Source organism: Rattus norvegicus, chromosome 1, assembly GCF_021556685.1.
Source record: "Rattus norvegicus strain SHRSP/BbbUtx chromosome 1, alternate assembly SHRSP_T2T, whole genome shotgun sequence".
NCBI lineage: Eukaryota > Metazoa > Chordata > Mammalia > Rodentia > Muridae > Rattus > Rattus norvegicus.
The window spans coordinates 124,592,215-124,604,597 of record NC_141534.1 but is presented as its reverse complement, the minus strand read 5'-3'; the positions used below and the strand labels follow the sequence as shown (position 1 = coordinate 124,604,597).

Below are 12,383 nucleotides of genomic sequence, written 5' to 3'. Positions count from 1 at the left end.
GTTTTTCAGGGTCTTAAAAAGGCAAAACCTGTAATTTATACCATTTCACATCAGGTCCAATCAATGGCAAGCATACATTCTGCCATTCTTCTAATGTACCTACATACAGTTAAGCATATCTGATGTAGCAGTTTCAAACAAACTTGTTTAGGGAAGTAAAAACATGTGATGTGTTATTTTCCCCAAACTACAATTCACAGCATTCCAGGTAGTTAAATATGATAGTTTTTATCACTGTCGCTATGTAATTCACCTTGAGATCAGGGATGGTGACTCTTTTATTGTTGAAGATAGTATTTGCTATCCTGAATTTTTTGTTCCAAATGAATTAGCAAATTGCTATTTCTAACTGTTCAAAGAGTTGATTTGGAATTTTGACTGGGATTGCATTCAACTTGAAGATTACTTTTGGCAAGATGTACATTTTTGCAAAATTAATCCTGTTATTTCAAGTGCATGGGAGATCTTTCCATCTTCTGAGATCATCAATTACTTTCTTCATAAACTGGACATTCTTGTCTTACAGATCTTTCAGTTGCTTCACTAGAGTCACACCGAGTTATTTTATGTTATTTGAAAAATTTGAAGGGTGTCATTTCCCTAATTTCTTCCCAACCTGTTTATCCTTTCAGTAGAGGAAGGCTATTTATTAATTTGAATTAATTTTATATCTAGCCTCTTGGCTGAAGTTGTTTTCATGCTTATTATTTCTCTGATGGAACTTTAGGTATAGCTTCTGATAGATTCCTTTGCTATGGAATAGGAAGCTGAGTATTCCCATATTCCTTTAAAATCACCTTTTCATTTTTGCAAATGTTTTCCTCCCTTGATTATAGTACACAGTGCTGATTGCCCAAATTCAAAGCACATTTAGTAGTTCCTTATGCATTTCCTTTTCCCAGGTACACATTCTCATGTTAAAAAGGAAATTATTAAGTCAGTATCATATTTACATTTATTGAAAACTAAATGAATGTTCAATCATTAACATTCAGGAGCTATTCTCCATTTTTTGTTTGTACTTTCTTTGCATATTCATTGGGCATCAGAATCACCAAGATTTAAAGTTGAATAGTGATGCTGAGGGATGATTCTGTTTATTAAGACTAAAACTCTTCTGCAAAATTATTTCTCAGAAACACACACACACACACACACACACACACACACACACACACACACACATACACAAACTGCCAGCGATTTAATTGTTTCTGTCTGAAGCAATTGACAGCATGCCTTGTGATGAGTGTTATGTTTCCTTGTTAACAATTATTTTTAAATTTTATTTCTAGACTATTTTGAAGAATGGATTTAGAACTGCATTAATTCCAAAAAGATGCTTTCTATACAAGACAGAGGAATTCTTTTCTTTTCGGTTCCCTGAACAATAACTATGATACAATTGGGGATTGTTGCTCCAATCAGTAGATCTGCTAAAGAAAGTAAGTCAAAAAAGCTCTGTATGCCGCATTGCCCCACCCCATCCTCCACCCCTCCATCCCCCAGATCCCTGGTCTCAAGGAGAGACAATAAGGAGAAACTACAAAGACCAAAATTCCTTTCGGTTTCCAACTTCCTCTCGGGCCAAGCTTAGAAGTGACACCCACCTTCACTAACTTCCTTTGCTTGTAGGAACACAGTTTCTTTTTCCCATTTTCAGTTTCAGGACATTCTCAGAATAAATTAATAATTATACGAACAGTACAATTCCGCCTGTTTTTTCGGTATCTTGTTTTCTTAAAATATAGATTTTCATATACGCTGAAAAGTAGGATTTGCTTTTCTAGATAAAGAAGTGCTCAGTTTTAATTGAGGAATCACAGAAGTCACGAATCACTTCACATAATTTTAAAATGAAAAAAAAAATTGTGGTTTTTAGTATAATCCTAGTTTGTTTGTTTTTAACGTAAATTTAGATATCATTTTTTTTAAATGGAATGTGGATTTCTAACACAGGACATGTTTTGAATTCTGCAGTTCTTTAATGTTCCTGCCAATATGTATATAAACACAAAAGGCCAGGACATATTTTATAGGAGATACTTGCTTCACTGCCACATAATTTATCCTCAAGAATTATGTCAATTACAGTGTATGGGGAGGGGATTTCACTGACTTTAAGCAATTATTTACCTTTTTTTTAACCTTTTAATATTTATTACTCATTTTAGATGGTCAGTAAAGCAGTTTATTATGAAAGCAAAAAAAAAATTCAACATAGTTTTTTTGAAGTCATTTTGGTTATATCAGAGTTTAGAATAGGATATTAGTAATTAATTTATAGTGAAAGAGCAAATGAAGGGCCAGTGGATGGAAAATGACTAAATACTGTGGAAGGCTGGCTTAAAAAGGGTCAGAGTTATAAGATACCATCTTGAAAAGAGGAAAGATGAGAAGCACTCAGATATGCAGAAAAGTGGATTCTTGGTTATAGAAAAATGTTTTTTGCAAAACAAAGGGTAAAGCAACTCTATCTACTACTTTGCAAACTACATCACAAAATAGTCTTTCTGGAAGAATTGATGTGGTCTATCATTCAGTCCAATAGTGAAAGGCCAATGAGATGTGCCCAGAGCATGGGAGGAAACTGAGGCAGTTGTAGATATTATCTGAGGATACATATATTGCAGCAGATAGACTATTACAGGGTCCAAAAATGTTTCTCATTAAAATAGAATTATTTTGAAAATATAATTATATCCTAAATATTAGATTCTGTATCCTGGATGAAATTTGAGTGAGGACGCTAACACTCTCATTTTTAGGACATTTAAGTGTTTTGTTTTTTTGTTTTTTTTTTTTTTTTGTTTTGTTTTGGTTTTTTTTTTTTTTTTTTTGGTTTTTTTTTTTTTTTTTTCCGGAGCTGGGGACCGAACTCAGGGCCTTGTGCTTCCTAGGCAAGCACTCTACCGCTGAGCTAAATCCCCAACCCCATTTAAGTGTTTTGTTGTTGCTGCTGTTCTCCTTTCTGCTGAAAATATTTTCCTTTACACTTTGAGGGATCTGTCTATAGAATTTCGAAGGTGTTTGACAAATTTTCTACTTGTATTTAACAGTGGCATTCTAATAATTAAGGCAAAAAAAAAGCAATACTAGAAAAACAATTCTTAAAAATAAGAGAATGGATAGGGGAATCACCATCCTTGACATCACACCCAACTAAAAGTAATATTGATCAAAACTGCATGGTATTGGTACAGAGACAAGTATATTGATCAATGTAATAGAATAGCTGATGCAAATATAAAACCACAAACTTAGGGAAACTGGATCTTTGACAAAGAAACCAAAAATATACAATGGAAAAAAGAAAGCATCTTCAAGGAACAGTGATATTATAACTGGTTCTCTGTATAGAGAAGATTAAAATAAACCCGTAACTCTAATTTTGCACAAAACTAAAATCCAAGTGAAATAGGAACCTCAATATAAAATGAGATATACTGAATCTAATAGAAGAGAGCATGTGAAGCAGCATGGGACTCATTGGCTCAGGGGGAAATTCCTTAAACAGAACACCAATGGCTCATGCTTGAAGATCAAGAACTACTAAATGGGAACTCATGAAAATGGAAAGCTAATGTAAGGCACAGGACATATTCATTAAGACAAATCAGGCAACTGTTGTTGTGAATATATATATATATATATATATATATATATATATATATATATATATAAAGATATGGTTGTCTTTTTCCCCCCACTATGTCTAAACTGCAGTGCCCTCAAGATGTCTACTATACATCAGCAAGTCTCAGTCAGCAAAGCGTCTCATCTGCTCGGCCCCATTCCATATCACATTGCTAAAGGTCTCTCTCTGAGCCTGGCAGCAATTTATCTCCCTATTTAGTTTCCAAAGCAGGTTTCCATGACAGAAACACACATCCCAATTCTGTGGCAGCCCAGACCAGCCATCGCACACTTTCTTACACTTAAATCAGTAGACATGAAAAAACACACAATACAATAACCTTTGACCCAATTGATAAGATATAATTGCCCATCTAAACATACAAAGCCCAATATTAGCCATCCCTCAAGAACATTAATAACAACATGTAAATACACAGAGCAGAATCTTAATTTCAACTGCCATATTGTCCTGTCATGGATTCTATCCCTCTCCCTCCTTTCTCTTCCTCCTTTCCATTCCAGTCTCCCCTGCTTCCTTCAAACTTCTCTCCTGCCCATCATTCCTTCTCATCCAATGACAGGCCTCATTTATCCTGTACCTGCCCTTCACCTGTATTTTACAAATTCAATGTGGAGAAGGTTCTGGTGAAGTCACCAGATTCCTGAGTATGTGACTAGGCAGCTTTCCTTGCAGCAGTGGAATTAGCATCAAAATACAGATAACTCCAGGGCAAACCACAACATTTACCCTTTTTTGTTCAGTTAAAAGGACTTTTCACTTAGATATAAATGGAGTAAAATTATTACCATTCTTCAATTTATAAAACAAATGATACACTTAACACTGAGTCCATCAATTTTGTCCATTAACTAAAGCCCTAAAGTTTTTGTGAATTTACTATCCCTAAATTGGCTCCCAAGCCTCCCTGCAAATCTTCCAAAATATTCTCTAAGCTCCAATTAATGGTAGGCTGTGGGTCTCTGCATCTCTTTCTGTGTTTTGCTGTGAGGACCCTCTCAGAGGATACTCATCTTATGTTTCTGTCTGGAAGCATAGCAGAGCATTATTACTGTAGTGAGGAATTGGTGCTTGTCCATGAGATACATCTTAAGTTTTAGATTATTGTTTTACCATTCCCTGGATATCTGCTCCATCTTTGTCCCTGCATTTCTTACAGATAGGACATATTTGTGTAGAAAGTTTTCAATGTTGGATGGTCTCTTTGTCCCTCCACTTACAATCCTGCCTGGAAACTGGAATTAGCCATTCAGCCTCCATTCCTCTGAAGACAGGAATTTAAATTATAACATATTCTTATCTCTTCTGTAATTCAATTATCTACTAGCCTCCGTGTGCTTCTTTCCTTGGGGAATCCTGGCACCCTTGTATACCAAGCTTGAATGGAAAGAATGAAGCATTGATCAGCCAGGTTCTTTAAAGAGTAACCCGGTCTTCATGAGTATTGACTAAGAAGCCATCTCCAGAGAAGCTTTTCAGAGAAATAACTCTTTTTTATTGGGGTTAAGAAGAGTTATATAAACTTGGGTAGGAGATAGGTGTTTGTGGGGTGAGTATACCTCTTAGCTGTGGCTGAACTTCTAGGAATGATTTATTTGAACAAAGAATTCTAGGTGCTTCTATATCCTCATATTGAGAGAGGAAGTTTGAGCACTAATTTAGTCACCAACGTAACTACCTAAATGTGAGGTAGATAAGATAATAAGTTCTATGTGCTCTGGGCCAGAGCAAGATGGAAAACTGTCCTATTCCTGTTGGTCTCAGAAAGAGATTTTCATGGTTTAGACAGGTGATAATCTCACTCTTGCTCCAGACAGGCTCTGTCAGTGAACTACCTCTAGCTTCAAAATTATGTTGTAACATCTGCATATTGTAATTGACTAAGACAAAATAATGTTTCAAATAAAATTATTATTTGCAAATACCCATTTAAAATATTGTTACTTAAGATCAATTTTTAGTAAATTTACAATAGAAATAAAGTATGAACAAGAAAAATAGTTAATCCAAAAAAGGATAAATTATTATTACCTACACACCCAATACTTAAAAAATATAAAGAACTGTACATCCAAAAGAAATAACACAGTCAACGTTTTGGATATATGCATGGAACAAGCAGAGAAATCTGTGGTTAGACAGTATATTTGCTTCTTGGAATTACTACAGTTACTTCTATTATTCATACTATGTCCTTCACTGTTAAAACTTCATATATAATAATCTAGATCTACTTGCATATAAGTATAATGTCAAGAATAGCGGAAGAGAGTGATAATCACACCTGGAGAAGGAGAGTAATTAATATTGATATGATTTGACTCTGGAATTTCTCTTTTTTTTTTAAATCTTTATTAACTTGGGTATTTGTATTTATTATTTACATTTCAAGTGCTATTCCCTTTTCCGGTTTTCCATGCCAACATCCCCCTAACCACTCCACCTCCCCTTCTCTATGGGTGTTCCCTTCCCAATCCTCCCCCCTTACCACCCTCCATCCATCAATCACGTTCATTGGGGGTTCAGTTTTGGCAGGACCAAGGTCTTCCCCTCCACTGGTGCTCTTACTAGGCTATTCATTGCTACCTATGAGGTTGGAGGCCAGAGTCAGTCCATGTATAGTCTTTAGGTAGTGGCTTAGTCCCTGGAAGCTCTGGTTGGTTGGCATTTTTGCTCATTTTAGGTCTCAAGCCCCTTCCAGCTCTTTCAGTCCTTTCTCTGATTGCTTATACAGGGGTCCCGTTCTCACTTCAGTGGTTTAATGATGTCATTCGCTTAAGCATTTGTTATAGTCTGGCTGTGTCTTTCAAGAGAGATCTACATCTGGCTCCTGTCAGCCTGCACTTCTTTGCTTCATCGATCTTATCTAGTTTGGCTGCTGTATATGTATGGGCCACCTGTGGGGTAGGCTCTGTATGGGTGTTCCTTCATACCTTTACCAACACTTTGCATAGCCTGAATTTGGTCTCCTATTATCGATAACCTTTTAAGAAAGCTTTCTGTGCTGATTTATATAAGCTCCACCCAGGAACCGTCACATTTGAATGTATCAGCATTCGAAGTAGATGTCTAACTGTGGATATGGGCTTTCAACCCTTTTCCTAGGTGCTTGGAAGCCAGAATTCTGCTATCAGACTTTAGATGAAGATAGAGAACTATCACCTCTGCCTACACAATACCTGTCTGGATGCTGCCATGCTCTTGCATTCGTGATAATGGACTGAATATCTGAACCTATATGCCAGACCCAATTAAATGTTCAACTTTATAAAACTTGTCTTGGCTAATGACCACTTATTAGTCAGTACATTCCATGTACATCCTTTTCAGTCTGAGTTACTTCACTCAAGATGATGTTCTATAGTTCCCTCTATTTGCCTGCAAATTCCATGGAATACTTATTCTTAATAGCTTAGTCGTTTGATTGCACATTGTAGCATCTTGCAAGTCTACCAGTAATGGAGTAATGTTCCTCTTTCTACAATTCCTCCATAACATATGCTGTGGCCTGAGTTTTTGTATTGACCATTAAGATTGATGTAAGGTAGGATCTCAAGGTGGTTTTAATTTTCATTTCCCTGATCAGTATGGACTTTTCAGATTACTCTAAATATTCAATTTGGGTATATGCCCAGGAGTGTTAGAGCAGGGTCCTCAGATATTGCAGTGTCCAGGTTTCTGAGGAACCTCCAGACTTATTTCCTGTGTGGTTGTTCCAGTTTGCAATCCCACCAACAATGGAGGAGTGTTCCTCTTCCTCCACATCACTGTCAACATGTGGTGTCACCTGAGTTTTTGATCTTAGAAATTCTGACTGGTGTGAGGTGGATCTTGGTGTTCTTTTATTTAGCATTTTCCTTGATGACTAAGGAGGTTGAACATTTCTTTATGTGCTTCTCAGCTATTCGATAGTCCTCAGTTGAGAATCCAGAGAATTTAGCTCTGTACGACATTTTTAACAGGGTTATTTGTCTCCCTGCTGTCTAACTTCATGAGTTCTTTGTATATTTTGGATATAAGTCCTCTATCAGTTGTGGAATTGGTAAAGATCTTTTCCCAATCTGTTGGTTGCCATTTGGTCCTAATGACAGTGTTCTTTGACTTACAGAAGATTTTCAGTTTTATGAGGTCCCATTTGTCGATTAATGATCTTACAGCATAAGCCATTGGTGCTTTGTTCAGTAAATTTTCCCCAGTTCCATGTGTTGAAGAATCTTCATGACCTTTTCTTCTATTAGTTGAGGTTATAGACTTTGATGTGGAGCCCCTTGATTCACTTGGACTTCAGGTTTGTTCAGGGATATAAGAATGGATTGATTTGCATTCTTCAACATGCTGATCTCCAATTGAACCAGATCCATTTGTAGAAAATGCTATTTTTCCCTCTGGATGGTTTTAGCTCCTTTGTCAAACATCAAGTCACCTGCGTCTTCAGTTCTATTCCATTGATCTACTTGCCTGTCTCTGTAGCAATACCATCCAGTTTTCATCACTATTACTCTGTAATACTGCCTGAGGTCAGGGATGGTGATTTCCTCAGAAGATCGTTAATTGTTGAGGATAGTTTTTGCTATCTTTGGTTTTATGTATCCAAATGAATTTGCAAATTTTTCTTTCTAACTCTTTGAGAATTGATTTAGAATTTTTATGGAGGTTGGATTGAATCTGTAGAAGGCTTTTGGCAAAATGTCCGTTTTTACTGTAACAATTCTGCTAATTAATCCATGAGTGTGGGAGGTCATTCCATCTTCTGAGAACTTTTTCAATTTTTTTTCAGAGAATTAAAGTTCTTGCAAAAAAGTTCTTTCACTTGCTTTGTTTTGATAATTGGGACAATTGTGAAGAGTGTTTTTTCCATAATTTCTTCCCAGACTGTTTGTCATCTGAGTAGATGAAGGCTACTCATTTGTTTGAATTAATTTTATATCTAGTCACATGGTTGATCTTGTTTATCAGATTAAGATTTCTCTGTGGAACTTTTGGGGTCACTTATGTATACTGTCCTATCATCTTCAAATAGTGATATTTTGACTTCTCCCTTTGGAATGTATATCCCTTTGACCTCATTTTGTTGTCTGATTACTCTGAATGTTTCAATGGTTTATGTGTCCTAGTTTAACTTTGGTATCTTGTATCTGTCTAGAAAATTGACCATTTCCTCCAGATTTCCAGTTTTTTTGAATATAGGCTTTTGTAGTAGGATCTGACTTTTTTTTTTGATTTCTTCAGATTCTGTTGTTGTGCCTCCCTTTTCATTTCTGGCTTTGTTAATTTGGATATAGTCTCTGTGCCTTCTGGTTAATCTGACGGAGTGTGTATCTATCTTGTTTATTTCCTCAAAGAACCAGTTCCTGGTTTTGTTGATTCTTTGTATAGTCCCTTTTGTTTCTACTCTGTTGATTTCTGCCCTGCGCTTGATTATTCCCTGACTTTTACTCCTCTAGGGTGTATTTACTTCTTTTTGTTCTATAACTTTTAGGTGTGCTGTCATGCGGCTAATGTATGTTCTCTTACGTTTTGTTTTGTAGCCACTCAGAGCTGTGAGTATTCCTCTTAGCACTGCTTTTCTTTTGTCCCATAATTTTGTGTATGTTGTTCCTTCACCTTCATTAAATTCTAAAAAATCTTCAATTTTTTTCTTTCTTTCTCTCTCTCTCTCTCTTTCTTTCTTTCTTCCTTCCTTCCTTCCTTTCTTCCTTCCTTTCTTTCTTTCTTTCTTTCTTTCTTTCTTTCTTTCTTTCCCAAGTTACCAATGAATGAAGTGCTTTCCAACTACCATGTATATGTGGGCTTTCTGTCATTTTTGTTGTTATTAAAGTCAAGCCTTAGTCCACCTCATCATGATAATTGATTTTAAAGGGAAACCTTGATTTGCTGATTTGTTTGGATATCCAGAATTTGCTTTGGTGAGTGAACTGGGCTCTTATGATACCAAGTAGTCTTGGCTTCTGTTTCTTAGAATCCTGCACTTGCCTCTCACCATCAGGTTGTCTCTTGTTTTGCTGTCTTTGACAGTGGCTTAACCATCTCTGTGCCTGTGTGTAAGCAATCCTGGAGAACTGTTTTCTTTCAGACATATCTGGGAACAGACAGCTGCTCCTGTGTTTGAGTGACATGAAGCCAACAGGTGGGTCGCTTGGAGCAGAAGAGTTGGTCTGACCTCTGCTCCTAGGTGTTTAGGTTATCTGGAGACTGGCTTTCTGCTCTTGGCATAAGCAGACATCAGAAGGGTCCTTTCCCTGACTGCTCATAGTTCCCTGTGTCCAGCATGCATAGAGGGCACTAGGCATTCCTCTTGGGTCAGAAATTTTGGAAGAATTAGTTGTAGTCTCTGAGCTCTCAGGATTGTCCACACATCTGAGTGCCCACCTCTCTCCCCCGACCAGATTTGGTGCAGAGAGCTCTTTGATTGGTTCAGCTCTGGGCACAGCCAGAAACAGGAAGTGTTCTGCCCCAGATAACTTCTGACTTTTTGTGTCCTAATTTCACCAGGAGAGTCGTTTGGAGCAGAAGAATTGGTCTTACTTCTGTTCTCAGGTGTATAGGTGCTTCTGAACACTGATATTTAGCTCTCGCACAGGCAAAAATCAGTAGGCTCATTCCTGTTTTGCTCCTAAGTCCCTATGCCCAGAGGACACAAAGGCCAGTAGTAGAGTTCCTCTTGGGCAAGGAATGTGAGCATAAGTTGTAATCTTCTCTGAAATCTCAGTATTGTCCGCATTTCTAAGAGTCCAGCTCTCACCAGAGAACTGTGGGAACAGTTCACTTCAGTAGGCATACTTTTAACGGAAATATGTCTACTTGAAAAATTCCTGCCAGCCAAATTGATGATGATTTTGGGATGCCTTGTCATTCCAAAACTTTGAATTTGAGCAATATAAAAAATGTCTGTATATGATTTTAATAGTATGTTTATGTGACAGATGAATGTCTGACAGATATATGACCCCCTGCTATCTGGGTCTGTCCAATTTTGCCTCAGGAAATTAATCTTGTTTAGTCTTAGGTTACAGCAATGCTGTTCACTGAAGAAGACTCTAAGTAATACAGTGAAGAACGTCCTAGGGATGTTCCCTGACAAACAATCATTGCTTACATACTACTAAAAGAATCAATTCCCTGTAATCTCACATATATGAGGTATATAGGTTTCACTCATGAGGAGTTTTACTATGCTGGATAAAATGTCTGGTGTTTCTTAATTCTTGAAAAGAGACATCTGGGGAAAAGTTATGATGCTGGGTTTTAAGGAAATAAAATACTATTGAAAAGGATAATAAACTACAGACTTCATTAATACATAGTCATTGCTTGGATATTCTGGATTTCATGATGCAGGCTGAAATATTTCTACAGAGGAATTTTATTGGTTGGCAGAGAAGAGTATTCAATACCTGGCCTTTTAATAATGCACTGAATATGATGTACTGTGATTTCAAGGCAAACATGATTCAATTGACCATCTTCCTATGTGAGAGGAAGAAACACGTACTGTCAGAACAACAGCAAGATGGTTTTAGACTTTTGTTTTGTTTTATTTTGTTTTTTCATGAACATACTGTATACATGGTGAGGAGCTGTGTGGACATGCTGAGATTTGCTTGAATATTTTTTATACAACATGTAAACAAAAATTAGTTAATAGTAGCAAAAAAATAAATAACCATAAGATTTCATTCATGTTTCTTTTTTTATTCTACTTTCTCTTCATCTTTGATGTCTGGACTGGAAATATTTAGGTCATTGGTTGATGGTTCTTCAGGTGGTGGAGAAAGCACCCGCCCTTTCTATATATTGTAAATGGGCATCACATTTTTTACATGGCTACTGCAATCCAGCCAAGCTAGAAAGTTCCAACTCTGATATTTTATCCCTTAATCGGAATGTTGATCTTATCCTCTAAGGCCATCAACTTGGCCCTCACTTCATCAAAGTACAAACTGAGAATAGAATAGGTGCAGGTTAGAGTTTCTGCTCCTCTGATAGTGAAATAGTCATCTCCAAGCATCCTCCCCTGTCTTTCAAGCACCAAGCACCTTGATGGAATTAGAAGAATCGGCTTCGAATCTGACTTAAACTTCTCTGTGTAGCACTTCTGTGGCATTTTCCATTCCTTTCCACCCTAGAAAAGAGCTCTATCAAATAAAACTTACTATTTAGTTCTCAGATACACATTCTTCTTTTCCTTTCTGTCCTCTGTCCCAATCCCATCTCCTACAATCCTTCACACTGATTTTTTCATGGTCATATTGGTTACCTGATACCCTGATCATTAAACCTGCCTAAGTTCATGGGAACACTTCTCAGCCAGGGCGTTGGCTCAATCACTTATGTAGCCTTATATTTCCCTGCATCCATGAATGTAATAGCTCTTGCTTTAGGACTATTACTTTGATCTCATTTTCCTTCCAGGGTTCTTGAGCACAAAATATTTTTGCTCTTTTTTGTTTCCAGAATACTTCGAGTCCATCCTCATCATCAGTTTTTAATCAGTAAGGTTCACTGCCCTCTGCAATATCCTCTTTTGTTTGGAACATTGAGATCCTTTATCATCTGGGTGCATTTTTCAAATTCTATGTTAATAAGTCTTGAATCCTTAGAGAAGTCTGCTGCTTTCTTGGAGTGTGACAATTGAGAACCTTGAAGGGAAAAACTGTGAATTGTACAGCAGTTCCACAGGACTTTATTTTGTATTTCTTGTGAGTAATGTCTTCTTAAGTGACTT

At 36.9% G+C, this 12,383-nt stretch overlaps 1 protein-coding gene across 3 annotated transcripts in view; it reads left to right on the top strand.

The window, feature by feature from the left end:
* Window positions 1–12,383, top strand: part of LOC134483425 (uncharacterized) — a 329,893-nt gene that overhangs the window by 68,880 nt on the left and 248,630 nt on the right. For all 3 annotated transcript variants that reach the window (XR_015646523.1, XM_087600960.1, XM_087600956.1), the window contains one exon: window positions 1,296–1,445. The gene's annotated coding sequence lies outside the window, so the exon portion shown is untranslated. The remainder of the gene's footprint in view (window positions 1–1,295; window positions 1,446–12,383) is intronic.